This window comes from Serinus canaria, chromosome Z (genome assembly GCF_022539315.1).
Source record: "Serinus canaria isolate serCan28SL12 chromosome Z, serCan2020, whole genome shotgun sequence".
Lineage (NCBI taxonomy): Eukaryota > Metazoa > Chordata > Aves > Passeriformes > Fringillidae > Serinus > Serinus canaria.
The window spans coordinates 50,135,591-50,154,839 of NC_066343.1; the positions used below are offsets into that span (position 1 = coordinate 50,135,591).

At 40.5% G+C, this 19,249-nt stretch overlaps 1 long non-coding RNA gene across 1 annotated transcript in view; it reads left to right on the top strand.

Annotated features, from left to right (window-relative positions):
• Window positions 1-6,666: 6,666 nt before the first annotated feature.
• LOC108962600 (uncharacterized) overlaps window positions 6,667-19,249 on the top strand; it is a 31,995-nt gene continuing 19,412 nt past the window's right edge. The window contains exon 1 of the long non-coding RNA XR_001991270.3: window positions 6,667-6,844. This is a non-coding gene — a long non-coding RNA (uncharacterized LOC108962600). The remainder of the gene's footprint in view (window positions 6,845-19,249) is intronic.

Here is a 19,249-nt window from a genome sequence, read left to right on the forward strand (position 1 = left end):
GAAAGTTGCTTCTAATGAGATCAGGTGGGAAAAGGGAATAACTAACATGGTGTAAAGGTTACTGAGCAGAATTGGCTGCAGACCAAGGTCAAAAGGTAGCAGTCCAGATGGAGAAAAAGCAATTCTTAGGAAGTCTGATTGAAGATGAACTTAATGGATGTTCCACTGGATGATTTGATGATTGTGATTGTTTGGCAATTTGCATTTCACTTTGAAAGGTCACTGCTTATCCTGTATCCTGTTGAAATATGTAAGGCTTCAACAAACCAGTTTCTGGAATTATGCTGCTAGCTGCTCAAGAAAAAATTTGTGATATCATACACATTTTTATGAGAGTTGTGTTTCACAACTTATTATAATTTCAGACTTATTTTTAAATTACTAATAAAATGGTAAATCTGATAATCAGAAAATTTAAAAATAGACTTTTTAATGCAAATAATTGGGGTGTGTCAGTGCCAACTGCATATCATATCACCGTACATGCATGATATAAGACTATGTCATATTTGAGATCACATTTGCTACTAAAAAGTGATATTTTATCAGAAATTTGAAGATTATATGTTTTACTCTGGTCTGAAATTAGTTATTTCTAATTAAAATTAAAATTCCAATTTTACACTAGTTTTGAATTTTTCTTCTGTAACCTTCTAGCACCCTTAGCCTGACATGATTTATTGTAATAGCTCACTTAAAGAGTTTTTCATGTTGTTGTCAATAATTCACAGCAGATTTGCCAGCGGGTTTCTTTAGCAATTCCAGTATTCCTTAGAAATATATAACTGAGGTAATGGGAAATGATTTTAAGCTCTGCAGGTGTAGTCTCTTTTCCATATCATACCTGAATTAGTGACAGTTTTTAGAGCATAGAAAAATTTAAGAATGACTGAGTCAATGCAATATGAGCATCAAAATCATATTTCATAGATCAGTTTCCAGCCTGAGTATGCGATGATGGCTAAGGCAAAACAAGATGCGTGAACACAGCCATGCATGCTACTCTTCGTGTCTGAAGGTATTGTGATTTTAGGAAGTGTGGCTCCTGTTTGAGAATGAATGATTGAATTTCTTAAAGGAAACTGCGTATAAGTCATTCTACAAGTACTTGAAAAGAGCAGAAATTAACTAATTGTGTTGAAAATAATACACTGCAGGATTTCGTTGAGAGGTTTCCCCATACGGTTGAGAATAGTTTACTCTAGATACAGGTAACAGAAAACAGCAATAAATACTTAAAATATGAAGAATTAAGAGAATAAGTTTTAAAATCAGTGCAAAAACTTTGATGTTTAACAGACAATATTGTAACAAACATTTAATATTTAATATTTAATATTTAATATTTATTATTATTTTTGGTGAATCAGATATTCTTTTTTTCCCAGGTATTCTTTCCAAATTTTATTAGTTTATTTATTTACTTAAGAAGTGACATGCAGTAAGTTTGACAAAAATTGTGATAACTAACAATAATTCAAAGTTGAAAAATATAAAGCTTTAACATTTTAAATAGTTTAAAGTGATTATATGAACTGGCCGGTCAGAAAAAATTACACATAAATGGGACAGTTCCCTAATGAATACAGAATTGTCAGTAGTCTATCAGGCTATTTATTGATATATCTGTCAGAACTGTGTATTTTTGTAAAATTTTGAAATGTACATGATGGATTTTCAAGACATCTGAGGCCTTCCCTTTTAGTTTATACATGTCAAAACCAGAATGTTAGCTGTGTCAGGAAAAAAAAAATACAGTAGACACTGCTTTTCTTTTTCTCTTAGCAATAAGATATAGTGGAAGGCTCTGGCAATGAAAATACAGGCATGCTTATTTGTCTCATGTTCACATATTTTAAAATAGCATGTCTTGCCTGATATCCAGGATCTTGGGAAAGCTATGAATTGTATATAAGCATGTATTGAATCAGATACTATGCTTCTTTCCATGGAATTAAGAGTTAAACTAATTATCAAGTGTACAGTGAAATAGAATGCTTTTAAAATGAGAAAAACCTCCAAAACAAACAAGAATAACCAAGCCCACAAAACAGAAGGCTTTGGCTTACTGAGCATAAGGACCAGAGCTGTGGGTAAACAGCGTGACTTCCTGGCTGAGCAGTGTGGATTAGAGGCTGTGCAGCCACACTGAATTCAGCCACACTGAATCCTCTCTGTTTTGCTCTGTTCCAAATGTTTGTGGTGCCTCCAGCACAGTTGTATCTGCATGACTTCTGAGTAGGAAACAATTTTACAGCACTGATTAGCAAATATGGATAACTTTGACCCCAAATAATGAGCATCCTCTGTACATGAGACAAGGTCTCTTTTATTAATCTACATCAGTAGTGTAGATGATGTGCCAGCTGAAATGTTCATTTTACAGAAAGATTTGTATTCCACCATTTCACATGTGAGGATTTTGGCAGAATTCCAATCATAAATTGGTAAAGAAATTACCAGTTAAATAATAGTACTATTATAGGTAATTACCTGATTATATGGTTTAATGGCAGTGTAAAATGTCTCGGGGAGAATTTTACTTAGGGAGAAAGTGAGCATGCATTATTTTCCACTCAAAATTTAAGTGTCACTCTTCTTTTTAACTTTTACTCCTCCTACATACTTCTTTTCTCCAGAAGATGGTTGTCCTAAGGATTTTTAAATTGAGGTCTAGGAATAAAATATGTTTTTGCATAACGAGTCAAAGTAAGACATATAGCCTGTATAGATACTTCTGAGTAGGGTGCAGATGAGCATGAGAACCCAGGGTACTGCCCACATGAACAGTGCTGTTCTCCTCTAGGAAAGGCAAGGACTGCCTTGAGCACTTTTTTAATCTGTCTTTATGTTATGGGAGGCACTGAAGCACATTCCTGTTGGCACTGATGCCTATTTGCCTTTGACATCTGGGGTAAAATCAGGCTTTCTGTCTTGGCTTGAAGATTTCAGCAGTTTTATCCAAAGCAGATCAAAAGTGAACCTTGAGGGAGCTGCGGGCAACTTTTGATCTAATAAAGCACAAAAAGCTTAGAGCCAGCTCTTTGGTGGTGCTGGACTGATTAATATTAAAACAAGGATTCCTACTGGCTTTCAAGTAGAGTTAAATATTGTAAGACAATTAGATTGAACCTCCTGAAACTCTTCTTATTTGACGTCATTCCAGTAGGCTGGCTGAACACTACAATCAAATATTGTACATCAGTAGAGTTTAATTATCATAGGTGTAACTTTTAAGAATTTTAGTGGAATAGATGCAAAAGTCCAGTGCTAGGTTAGAAGAATCCTTTAAGTTTTATACAAAATTGACAAATGATCTCATATAATTAGATCTTAGAATATCTCTCAAAATTATTTTCAGAGTGAATCTGGTGCTAGAAATTACAGTTATCTGTATATGTTTCCATAACTGCAGTGCATGCTTTTATATGTAACTTTACTTGCAGAGGTCTACTCATTTTTCATTTGAACCAAATTAATTAATCAATACTCAGGTAAATGTCAACAGTCTACCTTTCAAGTAGGCCAGTTTGTAAAGAAGCAGGTTTTCAGCACTTACAGCACACCTGATTTGCCAAAGAAAATAAAGAAGGTGGATATCACAAGAAAATACAAAACAATTTAAAAAGAGAGAATTAAGCACATTGACCTAAGGAGCAGTTAACACAAATATGAATTGTCTGGAAAAGCACATAGACAAGAACTACAGCCTGTGGCATGTGTGAAACTTGCATTGTGCAAAGTTCATTGTGCACACACTTCTGTGCAAATGGACAGGTCTGACTGACAGAGACCGGTCAGCCAAACACACACACACACACACACACACACACACACACACACACACAAAAAGAAAAAAAATCCGGAATAATAAGAAGTGTCTTAGGAGGGAGGTGTTTGAGATGAAGGTCTGCATTTTGGGAGGTGGATCCAGAAATATCGGCAGACCCCCAGGGCTCTTTAACAGGGCTCTTTCAGTTCATAAACCAGACTGCTGATACTGGCAGGAAATACCTACACAACACTGCTCATTAATGCATGGAGCAAGGAGACCTACATTTAGTTTGCTGCTTTAAAGGAAAATGGAGTGCAGGAGGCTGATATTTCCCTGGTGATTCAAGGAGAAATGTCTCCAGCCACTAAAGGATGTGAAATGCGAGAGGTACAGGTGCATGCAGAGGCTGGCAGTCCCATTGCAAAAGCTGACTATTTCCATGCTTCTGGGAAGCATTTCCATTCTCTTTGCAGGCTGCTACAGAATACTATACTGGCATTGCTTCTCACTATTTGGAAATCGCCTGCTATCCATGAAACAGGAACATTTTCAGCCTCTCACAACACATGTGCAAACTCTGACTCCTTTGTAGATTGCCAGACTTCCTCTTAGAGAAGACAAAAGGGCACTTCCCACCTCAGAAGAGGCATCTTTTAGGTGGTCACAAAGGTTCTGCAGGAAATATGGGTCTCTTTTGAAGACCTTCCATGGGTGTGGAGTGACAGAGCAGACCCTGTTTCTGGCCAAAGAGAGGGTACAGGCTGATGTATGCCTACTTAAAATACAGCCTGGTCTGCAACATCGTGGAGATCCAAATGAATCAATGGGGAGGCCTCATCACAGTCTACAGCTTCCTCCCAGGAAGAAGAGGAGGGGCAGACACTGATCTCTTCATTCTGGTCACCAGGGACAGGACTTGGCAATTGCATGAAGTTGTGTCAGGTTGGATATTAGGGAAAGGTTCTTCACACAGAGGGTGGCTGGGCACTGGAACAGGCTCCCCAGGGAAGTGGTCACAGCACCAAGCCTGATAGAGCTCAAGAAGCGTTTGGACAATGTTCTCAGGCACATGGTGTGATTCTTGGGGTGTCCTGTGTAGGGCCAGGATTTGGACTTTGATGATACCTTCCACCACAAGGAATATTTTATTCTATGAAGTTGCTATCAGTTTGGTCTTGATGAGTTTGTAGAGCTTATGGTCCAGTACCCCACTGGTTACCCCTTGATGGCTCTAAATTCACAAGTGGAAAAAGGTAGCAAAGTCCCTCATAAAAAATATATAAAATTTATAAAATTTAAGGATGTTTTAAACAGTGTGGCTGATGGGGCTCGCACTAGAAGCACCAAGTAGAACCGCAGCTGTCAGTGATGCAGGAGGCAAAACCAGTGTTAGGGAGACCATAGGGTATAACATGGACCTCTGTTTTTAACAAATCTTTAATGATCTGGTGTATAATATGATGACATGCAAAAAGAATCTAAGAAGTCACTGCTTTTGATTGGTGGATTTTTGATGATTTTATTATAGGACAAGAGATAACAGTTTTAAACTAAGAGAGGGTCGATTTAGATTAGATATAAGAAAGAAGTTTTTTACAATGAGGGTGGTGAAACATTTAAACAGGTGAGGGTGATGAGAGCATAGGAACATCTTCCATCCCTGGAAATTTTCAAGGTCAGTTTGGATGGGGACAGTATAGTGGAAGATGTCCCTATGCTCTGCAGGAGAGTGCGACTGGATGACCTTTGAAGTTCCTTTCCAACACAAGTAATTTTTTGATTCTGTGATTCTGTGATTGACAACACAAGGAAGGAAAGGCACAGGGAAAAAACCAGCAAGCTACCAGAAAACTGGAAAAAAATGTAACTTTTCCTTTGGATCATGGGTCAGCCAAAACCTTTGTCTGGATAAGTAAGTGAATTTAAACTTAAGAGGAACTGATGAGTAAATTCAATAAATATGAAATATATTCTTACTAAGGAGCAGAAGAAGCAGGGTATATAGGTCAGACTGGACTGATTCAAGTTCCGTGGAACCAGGACTCCTCATAAAAAGCTCACACTCCAGAGAGAACATTTCTGGCTTCCCAAGAGGGGAGGCAAGAGATCTGTAGTACTGCTGATGACAAGGTTCAGTGACACAGCTGGAACAGAGACAGATATGACAGATAGGAGGCCTCAAGAAAGATCTTTTCTGCAAGGATGAAGAGGGGTTCATATTCAAGGGCACTGATTCCATACATGACTTACAATATCCTGGTCAAGGTTCCTTTGAACTTGTAGCAGGCACACAGAAGTGCTGAGAAGTAAAGGGTGGATCAACAGCCCATTTACAGGAAGCCACTGAAGGTGCTGGACATGCTGTACTGAGCAAAGTGAAAGCTGAGAGGCAATATGGTTATTGTCCACAAACACATCAACAAGGGAACAGCAAGGTCAGAAGGAAAAGAACTATTAAAGTTATTAACTATGGAAGCATAAGGAAAAAAGGATTCAAAATTGCCAGGAGAAACTTAGCCTGAAAATGAGTGGACTTAGAAGAGGGAAATTCCTGATTCTTTTCAGAATCAAAGATTGAAAACATATAATAGCTGTGAAACTAACTAAATAGGAAAGAATAAATACCAGTGAATGCAAATCCATAACAAGTTTCCCTGCTCTGTATTCCCAAGATACCTTGCATAAACAGACTTTGATAAAAGGAGGATATAAACACTGTAAGGGCTTTGAAGTTCATTTCAGGGGATTTGTCTGAACCACATTACTGTTTTGTGAACTCATACCACATACTTTAATTAAAACAATAGTGTAGTCTTTGAGAGAAATCATGTCAAACTTTCCTTCCCAGTATGTTGCCTCCAAAACAGGAAGGCATAAAAGGCTTTTTGGAGGTATTTTACTTGCAAAGTTTAGGGTGAACCTGGTCTCCAACTCATCGTGTCAGCAATTTCACCCACTTCTGCTCCTGATTGATTCTCTCTGGAGAAAGAAAAAAATGTGAACGTTTAGCCACGCACACACAGGAACCTCAGGAATGATAGCTTGCTGGCTAATGCTTCATTTTCCCAGGTAAGTCACTTGGAGTCACATTCCCGGCTTCCTCTTCCCAGATGACCATCCCTGATCTATGATTCTGTCCACCTGAACCATGCTAGGTCTCATAATTACGGTGTCCCATGCTCCTGATATCTGTTGTCTTTACCATCACATTCCAAATGCTGAAACCATAGAATGCTATTGAAAAGATAGCAGAAATACAGCTTCAGAGATTTCTCCATCAAAAATGTAGCTGCTGAACAGAGTCTGTATTTTCTAATATGGCCAGAGCAGATTCTTTATCCAGACTCAACTCCTGGATTTTTTGAGGTTGGGTGTCTTTAAAAGACTTCAATAATCTAATCTTGAAGGAGGAGCAGAATTGCAGTCCTGTGCATTTATTTCTCAGCTCCTGTTGAACATGGTGCACATGTAATTTAATTTCTGGAATGATGCTGCAGCCCTTCAGTCAGCATAAACCAGTATACAAAGGATTATGTGCCTATCTCCTAGCTCACAGTCACTGCCTTTTGTCCTTCCCAGCCCCTCTTTTTTTCCTTTCCCGTTTGATCCAGCACTGACATTCAAATGGCCACAGTCTGAACCAGAGAAAATAACTTTTTTTTTCTCCTTTTTTCCACTCATCTAGTATAATTTGCAGTGGCTCAGCTCCTCCACCAAGTGAAGGAACAGCTAGAATTGGGCTGCTGGGTCAGGAAGAAAGGCACAATTTCTCCTTTTGGTAACTGTGACCTTGTTGATTACACCTTGAAAGGAGAAACAGTTCCAACCTATATTCTGATTAGAATTTTTTATTTCTCAGGCTGAAGTTCTGCTCTCTGCTTTTCATTCTCTCTCTTCTTTCCTGCTCTCCCATTTATTCCTGCCCCTTACCCAAACCTTTTTGCAAAGCAAACTCCCTTCTTTGAAGATGCTACATTCCTCTTTAAAACATGCAGCATTTCAAGTGTCTAATTTTAACTCCTGCTTATAAAACAGATATCAATATAGTTTAATGACTTGAGGTAAGGATGTCTTAAATAGCTGTAGCTGGAACATAGGAAATACGAGAAAAAGTTAGGTAGAGATTTCCTGTTCATCCCAGTGTGAGCAGGAGGAGGTGAGGAAACTAAAGCAGCCCTTAGCCTGAAGGGAGATTACAGAAAAGACAGAGACTTTATTATATGACAACTCACTTTGGATACCTTGCAGACTAACCCTCCTTTACAGTGTGTTATTTGCTTAATGAAGACAGATACATTTCAGAGATGAAAAGTATTCAGTACTTTTTGGGTTTCAACATTTTTCACTGTTTTCCATTTTTCTAACTGACTCCATCCTATCTGCTTGCAATCCACTCTCCTGAACTCCACAGGTCTTGTTCATGGTTACTGAAATTCTTCTTCCCTTTATCTCTAACCCTTGACTATGCAACTACCAAAGCTGATGAAGTCTCTACATATCCTTCAGTACTTTGTTCATGAGCAATTTGTTTTGTTTTCTGCTTCGTTTAATCTCAATGTCTGATTTACTCCTGGATCATTTCCCCTGGAAATGCTGAGGCCAGCAAAGACGATCTACATGAAGCGTGACAGAGAAACAGCTCTCACAAAAAAGTACACCTGTGCACTTTATGAGGTTTGGCTGTTGGAAACTTTGCTCTTTCCTTTGAATTCTCAGGTACAAAACCCCTCAATATGTGTAGAGTTCTGATAAGCAGCATTTTAACTCTGCTGTTATTCATCAGACTCATGGTGCCCAGCAAATGTAAGCAAACATCAGTGCTTTTTAGAGGAAAAAGAGAGCTCTTTGAAATTTCTTGTTATCCTTAAACATAAAATGTCTGCACATAAACTAGAAGGCATCCATTTAGATCTTAGACAGGAGCAAAAGGGGGGGAAGGGCATATGAGTGTATTATATATTAGGCTTTTTTATATTATATCAGTCCGTACACAATTTAAATTCTGCCATTGGTCATGCTTCTGTTCCCTGCGGAAGACCAGATCTGCATCCATCTTTACTGTCTTAGGCATACCTACAGAAGATTGAAGATAAATAATTAAATTTTGCATTGTTACTTTCTTGTAATGTAACTTCAATGATCTCTCTCCCAGCTGTGCAATAACAAAGACAGATTTGGACCATGCAACTTGTGATCTCACTGTGGGAGCTATTTCCTTTGATATAACTCAAAACATCTTGAACTCCTAGTGACAAATTTAATGTTAAGGCTCTGTTTTGCTCTGTTTGCGAACTTACCTGATGAAAGGGAGTCATCTTGCTGTGGTAAAGGAGAACCACCATACCCACTGCAGTCTAATTACTCATCTGCATGCAAAATACAGCTGTGTAACACCATCCCCCTCCCCAGACATCTCATTTGAATTAAGATTTTGTTCTTAAAAAGATGGACATTAAAACTGATGCTCCAGGTCAAGGCAAAAGAAGGAGACTATGCCTTCAGCCCTGGCATCAGAAAAACTTGATCATGGAAGTATTTTATATTCTGCACTGAGTGAAATAAGTGGATAATTAAGTAGTTCCATCATTTTTATGTAAGTAAATGTCTATTTTCAGGTACCATATGACTTTTCTAATCATCACTTTTTAAATAACAATCTGAAAAGATTGTAATATTCTTCACAAAAGTAAAATTTATAGGTAAATATCAATCTCTTTGTCTTCCTCACTAGCCTGAAATCCTTCTTTCTGAACCCATAGTTCCTCATACTACTGGCACCTTTCTATCTCATGCCATTTCTCACCTGGTAATTTGGCCTCATAAGAATAATATGAGGCACTGCAAAAACATGAATTGAAAAAAAAACCCTTTGAACAGAAGAGATGTCACACTAAATACAGAATAAAAGTGAGAGTAACATGATCACAAATTTTCTCCAGTTTAAGAGAGAAGGCTATTGTGAGGGGCTGTGTTGAAGGCCTTGTAGAAGTCCAGATAAATTACATCTGTAGCCCTTCCCTTGTCGACAGATGCTATCTCCCCATCTTGGAAGGCCATTGGATGGGTCAGGCAGGACTTGCCATGCTGGCTGTTCGAGCCGTGGCCCTGGCAGGACCTCCATTCTGGTGCACAGCGTTGTTGCTCTGCAACCCTCTAGTGGTTGAACGTGCCTGGGGCACAGCTGACATCAAACCAAGTTGACTATCCAGCCCATGCAGTGGTGTGTGAGCAGTATTTTGATATTTATGAGCAGCTTAAAAAGGCAAATGTTTCCTTACGCCTGATTGACTATAGACATACGAAGCCTACAAATTGACAGATTATGACATGGTGATGCATGACTTCAGATGAAAATATTGTTTTATTCTTTGCATATTCAAAAAGAGTGCAAAGAAATCCTACAAGAGCTCAGCCAGCTGGTGAGACAGGGCTGTGCAGAGCTTGGGGATTCAGGCATTTGCTCCATGGTTTAGCTCAACACCTGCACAGGTGGCCGCTGTTTGGACATTGTGAAGGGCCAGAGCTGCAGGGCTCAGAAACAACCTCAGAGAGAAGTTGCAGGGAACTTGTTTCTCTTTCTTAACACACGATTGGAGTAGTCTGCAAGACTTACAGGGTTGGAGCTAGTTCTAATGGAACATTTTTCTTCCAAATAAAAAAAAATCACTAGACCTTGAATTAGCTCAATGGAACAATACAATACATTAATTATTAATTTTCCCTTGAATTCTGTGTAGATGCTCTAGAGATTTTGATGAAGAATGGCAGCTGGAGAGGTTTTGAGTAATAAGAACTGTTTGTAAATCATTAGGCATGAAACTGCTTCAATGAAAGTAAATAGTGCAGATTAATGGAAGCCTGTGCAGATGGTAATGTTGGTTTGGTTGCTCTTCCAGTTACATCAGAAGGATTTTTGAACAGTTGGAAGTAAGTGGAGTTTTCAAAAGGTGCAGTAGTTAGCAGAATGTGTTTCTACATCTGCATACACTTGACATAAAATCTCATGAACAGTCATTACTGTTGGTAAACTTTTACCATGCTTCAGATTTAAAAATTATTTTTTCACAGTGTCCTAATATTTATATTTGCATTTATAAATACATTCTTAAACTATGATTTATTTGAAACCAAGAATTTATGTTAACTTTAATTGCACAACAATTATTATGCTGTTTCCTTCATTCAGGGAACAATTTTCCATGTTTTTCTATAGGACTTCTCATTTCTTTAAGCAACCTGCATGATTGAAGCATTGCATCTTATCCCCTCTCCTACAAGCTAGAAGTTTCACACTTCAGAAATGACCATATACATAATTATTCTTAATTAACATGCTAACAGCATCGCAGTTGCAATTTTTCATGAATTTCACTGATAACATCCATCTCAGTTCTTTCCTAATTCTCAAATTCTCTGCATTCTTTGTAAAAGTTAAATAAAAATAGCTAAATCAAGGAAAGTAAGATCTCACAGAAGTGAGAGTTTCCACAGGATGGGTGACCATGCTTACATGCCTCTTATTAGTTTTTGTAGAGCTGCAGTGCTAAAACCTCAGAAGGGCCACGGACTGGCAAGCACTGCAATCCTAGCTCCTGGCTACCTGGCAGAGCTGCACCCCGTTGTCCCTTCCAGACGTGTCTGTCAGAGGCAAAGCAACTCAGCCTCATCCTGCAGCTGAATGTGTTGGCCCACAGAGCTCCCTCCTGCCCTGGCTTGGCTGGGGCTGTGCCAGCCTCAGCAGCTGGTAGCAGCAACTCTCTCATCTGAAGCCAAGGTCACTCCCAGCTGCATCATGGCACGACCAGAGAAGCCATGTAGCCCTCTTCCAGCTGGATCTGTAGGTCTGTTTTGACAAGGGAGGGTGGCTCTGCACCACAGTGTGCTCCTGTCAGAAACACTTGCTCACACAGCTAGGGGTGTGCTCACATACAGAGAAGTGATCTGCAAGGGAAGGACTATGCAACTTTTCCTTCCTCACAGCAAAGAGGTGGCTCACATCTGTAACTCGTGTGTAGGAGGTGTTTATCCCCAAATGGTGCCAGGTAGTTCCTGCAAGGGGATGTCCTATCCTGCATCTCCTGAAGGAGCCCTGCCTGAATGGAGATCACAAAGATGCAAACAGCACAGCAGACCCCATGGAGAGTGCAGCTGTTTAGCTGATCACATGTCCCTGGGGACAGCTACCAGGACCAGTCCCCTCTCTTTGCCACAGTGGTTCTCCTTAAGACCCATCCTTCCATCTCGACTGCAAGAGCCAGGTGTATGCCGTGAGCCTGGGCTGGGTGTGGGGACTGTGAAACAACCACATCTCAGGGGCTTCCTGTCTCCTTCACTCCTCCAATAGCACTCAGAGTAGCACCAACAAGTTTGGGAAGCCTAAATTTGAAGGTCTGCAGGAGGCACTAAGTGGAATGGATGGAATTGGCATGGAAAAGTACAAATGAGGCAGAGCTATCCACTGCTGACAGAGAATGTGAGCCTAGACTTGCAGAGTCCAGGGAAGTGAAGGTAGAACACACTAGGAATTTAGCACAGGGAAGAAGCTAAAGGATGAGGAAATGGGAGGTGTTTGTACTGTGGAATAAAATGAGAAGAGATGGTGTTTCACACTACAAAGGAAAGGATTAGATCAGTGTTGAAAGGAACTGCTCTGCTGAATTGTTCAGCCTGCCTCATTCTAGGAATGCTTTTTCTGAACTTGCCAGGAAATGTCTTTTGAAGTCTTTTTAAAACTGCATGTTTTCCAGGAGGTGAGCCTACAGTTATGGAGTTAAGCTATGTTAAACTTCTATGTTTCAAGTCAGCTCAGTGGTTTTTTACCTCATAAATGACAGAAGTGCCGGTCTTTCACTGACACCTGTGGATATAAGGCAGAATTGCACAGAGGCTTTTATACTCTGAAAGTTGGGAGTTTTGAATCCCAAACATTCTGGAAAAGAGTATATCTTCCGTCAGTTTTTACCTGAGGTGTCAGTAAAAATGTTCATAATACTGCTGCAGTGATATACATGCTAACTTTTGAGTTTGAGGTTTGTCAGTATTTCTCTTTCCTGGGGGAGAATTATTAATGCAAAGTGATTTACAGATTTTGCCTTCTTCTGCAAAAGCTAACTATGTGTTAGCTGCACACCTAACCACGTGTTAGGTCAAACTATGTGTAAGCTGCACACCTAACCATGTGCTAGGTCAAGATCAAGACCAATGCAAAACAGAATGCCTTGTAGTAGAAACAGGCAGCCACGAAGCATCACTGCCCATCCAGAAGCTGGATTTGGCCTGCTGATGGTTTTGTCTGATGAGGAGAAGAGTGGGATGGGAAGAAGGGACAGTACCTGTTTCACACTCTGCATTGCTACTCCAGTTAAAAGTGCTGCTGAAATAGCAAGAACACTGCTAACACCCTATCCTAGACCTCCTTAGGTTAACACAGGCTTACATTTAGCATGAGCTGAAGCACGATTTTAATAATGTACCATTATGTGCAGGGTAAACTTTTAAATGTTTATTTTGCTGGTATTTGCACGTGTGGAAATCCTTAGGTTGACATACAGGACTTTTAGAAAGCTACTGTCTTGTTGAAGGCAAGCTGCTGCTTGTAGGAAAACTTATACATGAAGCTAGGATAAATTGACCTCAAACTGGGAGGATTTCAATGCCTAAAATGCATTTTTTTTTCCCAAGCACATGAGCATGTGCTGGAAGAATATTGTAGGAATTCATTTACAGGCAGCATAATAGAATCATCATAAATGAGAGAAGGTCAAGGCAAGGCAAGGCAAGGCAAGGACCATCTCTCACCATCCTGACACTCCCACCAATGAGGACAGTGCTTTGCTGGAATCAAAGCAGTAAGTGAGTGGAGGCATTCATCACCAGTGCAACATATCACCACTTGAAATTTACTGTGATATACAGCACATGCTCATTAGGAAACATTTCTTATTCCTCACCTTTGTACTCTGTGATTGTCTTGACAGTCTCGATAAAACAACAGCTCTTGCAAGATTATTTTTGTCCCCGACACAAAGTTGTGCACTAACATTAACTCCAGCTGAAGCCAAACCTAGGAAGAGTGTGCCAATCATTTGACAATCATTAGTTGTGATATGGATTAACTGCGAGGGTACCTTTCCCAATAGTAGAAATACCCTCTTCCCCAACCTTCTTGCACAGATTTGTGTGCTGTGCAGGAGGTTTGATTAGCAAACCCTTTATTCCAAATGGGTTTTGAAAGAGCTGTGGTTTGTAGTGGGGCTTCTGTTACATGCAGGAAAACCCAACTTTTCAAAATAATTTTCTCTGTGACATTCATGGTATTTTGGAAATAAGCAGTGTCTGATCTACAGCATTACTGAGAGTAAGATAAAAAGAAAGCCACAGTTTTTTTTCATTGTTGTAGGATCTTGAGACCAGTAAATTTTAAACAAAAAAGTTTGGTTAATGGTGGGGCCTTGCTACCATAACAACAGAGAAACATGCACTCTCCTGGCTTTCAAGAAATGGGGGTCTGCAAGCAGCTCTCTGGCAAGGAAAACTTTGGAGAGAGCAAACCTCTTGGTGACAGGACACTCTCTTTTTTTGCAATAGACCTTTCACATACTGTGGTGGTTTTTTTGGTATGTTTTAAATCTTTTCAGGACTTTGAAACAAACACAGACCTCTCTCAGGAACTTTTCCTGTTTGTCAGTGTTGGCACTCTTTTCTGTATGCTATTCCAGTGTTATATCTGTAACTCCCACTGAATGGCAGTAGCAGGCTGTACATATAATTCTGGCACAACTAAAATGTCAGGTATTAAATTAAGTGTGCACAATAACACCATTTAAATGTTGCACTGCTCTGAGCTAATCTGGACACCTTCCCAGTACTTTATAAATACATGTTGTATTTACAGTTCTGTGGTTAGATTGAAGTAACCTATTACCATAATGATAGTACTCACCCTGTGTGTGCTATATGCTAGAAACAACAGATGTAGGAGAAGGCAAAGTTAGATCAGAAAGTTCCATCTTTCTCCTTAAATAAGGTCTGTTACTGGTGGCTTTACAAGTCTGTGCTATGGTGAACAGAATTAATCTTCTTCATATCTGTGGTTTATCTGATTCCTTTGTACAAGGGTGATGTGGTTCTAGTACACACTTGGTACGTTCCTTGCCAAACAGCTCTCTTCCAGAGTGAGGAGAATAATCCATATTTAGAGAGGCAGCACATGCAGTGATAATATTCCTTGATTAAGGTTTCAAAAGGATGTCAATAGACATAGGAGACTGTGATTTATAGCTTAACAAAAAGGCATTCCTCAAGTAATTTTTGTGATCTGTATGTGCACAGAATTGATGATAGCAATACTTTACTTGTGCTTTTGTGGTCATTTGTGCACAATGCAGAAAAATATCTGTATCTTTCCAGCCTGTATTTATGGGAATCAAAATAAGGGGCCAGAGTTTACAACCTCTGGTTATAAAAGAACCACAGAATGGCTTGGGTTAAAAGTGACCTTAAAGATAGCCTGTTTCAAATACCCAGCCATAGGCAGGGACAATTTCCACTAAACCAGGTGGCAGAAATCCCCATCTAACTTGGTATGGTTATGCTGAAAAATTTCTATGCAGTACCCCATTGTTATCACTAATGCCCTCTTGAACTGTTCAACTTTCTCATTTAGCTTAAATGATACCATGAGACGGGGTAGCAAATCACTGAGATACCTCTGCTCAGACTGCTATCAAAACACCAAAAATCAAACATTACTTCATTGCACCAAATACTTATTCTTCATTAGTCTTCTCCATTGCGTTCTGTAAAATATATTTCTAGCCAAAGGACACTAGTGGCACCCTGTACCAGCAACAGTGTGGCCAGCAGGAGCAGGGCAGGGATTGTTCCCCTGCACTCAGCACTGGTGAGCCCACAGCTCGAATCCTGTACTCAGTTCTAGGCCTCTCACTCCAAGTGAAATATCAAGGTTCTTGAACAAGACCAGAGAAGGGACATGGAGCTGGGGAAGGGTCTGGAATACAAGTCCTGTGAGGAGGGCTGAGGGAGCGGGGTGTGTTCAGCCTGGAGAAAAGGAGGCTCAGGGGAATCTTACCACTCTCTACCACTGCCTGAAAGGTGGCTGTATGAGGCAGGGATTGGGGTCTTCTCCCAGGTAACAAGTGACAGGACTAGAAGAAATGGCCTTAATCTCTGCCAGGGAAGGTTTACATTGGATATTCAGAAAAATTTCTATACAGAATGGGCTGTCAAGCATCGGAACAGGGTGTCTGGGTAGTGGTTGGGTCACTATGCCCAGAGTTATTTAAAAGACATGTAGATGTGGCACCTAGGGAAATTATTCAGTAGTGGACCTGGCAGTGGTTGGATTTGCTTAACCTTAAAGGTCTTTTCCAACATAAATGATTCTATGATTCTATGGAGATATACTTTTTGTAACAGAACTGCCCTGCTCAGCATCTCCAAAGTCTTACTTGGATTTCAAGTGGTAAAACAATATGGAACTAACTCCACATCTGGCAAATTCTGAAGGCAAAAGGAACCCTAATCTTAGCTCGTATGGAATCACACTGAAACTTCATCGCTTCCATCACTGCTGGAAGAGTTCCAAATAAACACTGCTGCCATTTTACAAGTAGCTAGCTTGCATGTTAGAGGTGGTTGCTGCTGAAGAGATGGCTACCAGCAGCATGTAGGCCCATGGAAACTAGTACTTAATTTTGAAATATATATAATAATTGACCCTTTTAAGCCACTTTTGAATGCCTCCCTGTTTGTATGGCTACATAAATAAATTTTTGGAATTATAATGTAAACTGAATAATATGGAATTGTGGGTATTTCTGCTGTTGCTAAATTAAGTAACAACACTTTTTTTGAGATATTAGAGTTCTTTTGCAAAATGTAATGTTTTCAATTTTAGTTAAGGAATGCAATTTTAATGCTGGTTGCTCAATAAAGCCTGCACAGAAAATAAACTGAATAGTTTAACGGAAAGCTGATTTTTCACCTTATCCAGGACTTGACTGATGATTAGGAAAACAAATCAAAAGCACCATAATATGCCCCAGTTACTTCAGCCCATAAAGAGCCATCATAGTTAATTACTATGCATATTTCATACAGCTAGACCATCATTGCTGTTTTCTGACCTAAGTATCCTTGTGTGCAGCTCACTGAAACATCTGCTCTACGGGTCCTAGTTGTCCAGGGGAAATGATAAGGGGATGTTTTTCCCCTGAATATCACTGTTGAGAAGACCCTAGCTCCATTACAGGACTGAGTGGCACAGCTTCAGATCAATGGCTATCTGCACTTCTTGTCATGACAACTTTGCAAAAGAAAATGAAGACCAATAGGAATAACCAGAGACAGTGGCATGTGGGCCTGAGAAGAAGAGCTCCTTCATTTCTGCAGAGTAAAGCACAGCCTTTAGCAGCATCTCTGATGATGGGGACTGCAGTCGGGTCATGAAGGAGAGGGTTATTAATGGGGGGCCTGCAAGGGGAAAAGGCAGAGGAAGTTGAGCAGGAAAGGGGTATTATGGCAACCATAGCAGTTTCAGTAACATGTGTGTGAGGGTCTGAAGCTGAATAAAGGAGAAAGGGATAGCATGAAGGTAGGGGACGTCCCTGACCTCAGCCCCAGGCTGAGATCTGAGCACAATGAAAACAAGAAGTAAGCGTTACAGCTTGAAGATGGTGTTTTTCTTCCTTGAAATCTAGGTAATGCAGTCATCAAGGCACCATTGTTTTTAAAATAAAAGCTTCTCCCACGCTTAAAAAAAAAACCCCAAAAGCAAACAGCTCTGCTTGTTGTCTTACCCCTGACCACCATCTGTGTTGACCAAAAAGCTGACAACAAAGATACTGAGCCCTGCCATCTCCAGAAGTGCTGATGTGCCTTTGCCACAGAGTTTGGGCTCATGCCAATGGGACACCACCCAAAAGCACAAGTGATGCTCATTTCAGTGCATGTCAGAAGAAACTACAGAAGTTGCTTTGGGGATCAAGCTGGAACTGGGTAAATCAGAAGGAACTTTTGGGAGCCACAGCAGACTTCAAATTGGAGAATACCAGGGTTCTGTGGTCAAATCCCTGCTCAGCACCAGCCATGGGTTTGTGCTCCAGACCATTCCAGATGGATATGGGTATTTCACAGTCTCATCAAACAACCTGCCCCTTTGTTGGCCAAAGTGCTGTAATAAGGGCCAGTTACAGGAAAAGCAGAAACTTCAGCTGCAACAGATCTTAGGGTACAGACCAATCTCAAATGCAAACTGAAGTAAAATTCTAACTAGACCTGTAACTTCACGGGTTTTTGAGATCAGAATTTAGAATTTGGCATAAATCTTCAAGACCTCAGTATGGCTTAGGAAAATATATTAACACATGAGCATGTCTGTTTGTTACATGAGTGGGCGCTTACACCACAAAACATGAGTGGACTGTGATGTTGGAAAACATATATTTTTGAAAGGTTATTGAATCATAGAATCTCAGGAACATCTGTTCCAACCTCCCTGCTCAAGAAGGGCCTCCCAGGGAGCATGGAACAGGATTGTGTCCAGACAGCTTTGGAATAGCCGCAGTAATGGAGACTCCACAGCCTCTCTGGGCAATCAGTTCCAGTGTTTGGTCCCTTGCACAATGAGGTTCTTTCTCATGTTCAGGTGGAACTTCCTGTCCAGCAGTTTCTGCCTGTTGCCTCTTGTCCTATTGCTCAGCACCACGCAGAAGAGCCTGGCTCCATCCTCTTCAGATACTTATGGACCTTGATGATGTCCCCTCTCAAACATCTCTTGAGGCTGAACATGCCCAGTTCCCTCACCTCTTTGTCCTAAGAGAGATGCTCATGTTTTTAAATGATCTTTGTAGTCCTTCGCTGCACTTGCTCTGAGAGCTCCATGTCTCTGTTGTCCTGAGGAGCCCAGAAGTGGACACAGCACTCCAGGTGATGCCTCAGCAGGGCTGAAGAGGGGGGCAGGATCACCTTTTATGACCTACTGGCAATGCTCTTCCTAATTCCCCCCAGGATACCACTGCCTTCTTGGCCACAGGCGCACACTCTGGTCACCTACAATGCTGTCTGTGCTGCACTGTTGTGTGATGGGCACCATTAGCATTCATCTGGGCTTTGAAAAAAGCTAAAGTGAAGGAAAGAGCTACAGAGGATATGATATGAAATCGTTCCCATTTTGAAAAGCCTAATTTTGCCTGTCATGTGCCAAATAAGGCATAGATGTATGTTATTGTCGTTCCAAGAAATTATTTCCTTTGCAAAGAATAATATGAGTAATAATTCAGGGTGTGAGGGTGGGAAGCCCCTGATGTAAGTGCAGCAGGGAATTTGGCTATTCCTCATGCCTCCCAGGAGTGTATAGGCACAGAAAGCCAGCCCAGCACCATGCAAGCAGGGGCAAGACGGGGCTCCCTGCACCCAGTTATTCTCAATGCACTCACCCATTTGCATGGCCAG